The sequence below is a fragment of the Myotis brandtii genome, unplaced genomic scaffold (assembly GCF_000412655.1).
Source record: "Myotis brandtii unplaced genomic scaffold, ASM41265v1 scaffold655, whole genome shotgun sequence".
NCBI lineage: Eukaryota > Metazoa > Chordata > Mammalia > Chiroptera > Vespertilionidae > Myotis > Myotis brandtii.
In genome coordinates this window covers 139,578-141,131 of record NW_005370542.1, presented here as the reverse complement: position 1 = coordinate 141,131, position 1,554 = coordinate 139,578, and positions in this window count along the sequence as shown.

The following is a 1,554-nucleotide window of genomic DNA, read 5'->3' as shown; positions in this document are numbered from 1 at the left end:
ACAGTTATGAAGTAGCAACGAAAATAATCTTATGGTTGGGTCACAACATGAGGAACTGTATTAAAGGGCCAGAAGGTTGAGGACCACTGGCTGAGGACCTGGGCCCCTTCTCTGGGCTGACGTCTCCATCCAGAGAAAAACCACTTGTCGAGAGGCATCAACAAGGAAGCCCCGTGTGTGTTCAGTGGGAATTCCTACCATCCGCCCGCTTTGACCCGGGTGGGAGCGACACGCACCTGCCTGCCTCCTCTGCCCTCTCCTCCCCGCGGGTCCCTGCAGCCTGGTCGCCATGCAAAGGGCAAGATCACCTCCCTTCCTAACCCGTCCCCACCCCCTGGGCCCTCTCACTGGGCCAGCTCTGGGCCTCCCCCACTGCCCCCAGTGGGCCCCGCAGACACCACGACACCCAGGCCTCTCTCTGGGCCCCGCAGACACCACGACACCCAGGCCTCCTTCTGGGCCCCGCAGACACCAGGACACCCAGCCCTCCCTCTGGGCCCCGCAGACACCACGACACCCAGGCCTCCCTCTGGGCCCTGCAGACACCACGACACCCAGGCCTCCCTCTGATTCCCGTGCAGCTCCGAGCAGAGCTCTGTGCTGTGTTCCGGAGGGAAGCGGATCGCGTGGACACAGAGAGCCAGGGAGCATGTGTGTCCAGAGGCGGGAGATAGCGGGCGGAGAAGAGAAGGACTTGTCAGCGTCTGAGATAAGATCGGAGGGGGGAGCCCGCTCATAGCATTGATGGAGCGCCTGCCTGCCAGGGGCTGCCGGCTTTCTCTCCCCTAATCACAGAAGCTGGCGTCAAACCATTACTCAGACCTGGCCAGAGGGTGGGTGTGGGAGAGAGGGGAGTGAGAGGGGGGCATCCATTATCCCTCCGTCCAGCAAAGGAGAGGCGATAAGAGTTACTCTAAGTGGTTTCACCCACAGGGACAGAGAGGAATGGGCCGCGGCCTCGGCGAGAGAGGAGAAACGCTTGACATGAGTAAATGCATCTGTGGCCCCGGCCGGTGTTGCTCAGTGGCTAGAGCGTCGGCCAGGGGACCGAAGGGTCCCGGGTTCGATTCCCGGCCAAGGGCACATACCTGGGTTGCAGGCTCCTCCCCGGCCCAGGGCCCTGGTCTGGGCCAGTGCAGGAGGCAACCCATCGATGTGTCTCTCTCACATCGATGTTTCTCTCTGTGTCTCCCCCCCCCTTCCACTCTCTCTGAAAATCAATGCAAAAATATCCTCGGGTGGGGATTAACTGAATGAATGCATGCATGCATGCATGCATGAATGAATGAATGCATGAATAAATGAATGCATGAATGAATGAATGTATGAATGAACGAATGCATGAATGAATGCATAAATGGATGGATGAATGAATGAATGCGTGCATCTGTGGGGCCACGTTGCTAACCTGACCAGCTCAGGGAAGGCCTTGCAAACTCAGAGACCTGAAGTCAGCACAGAGGATGGGCTGACATGAAAATGATTTAATTAAAAAGCAGTTTACAGCCCTGGCCGGTTTGGTTCACTGGATGGAGCGTCGGCCTGGGGACTGAA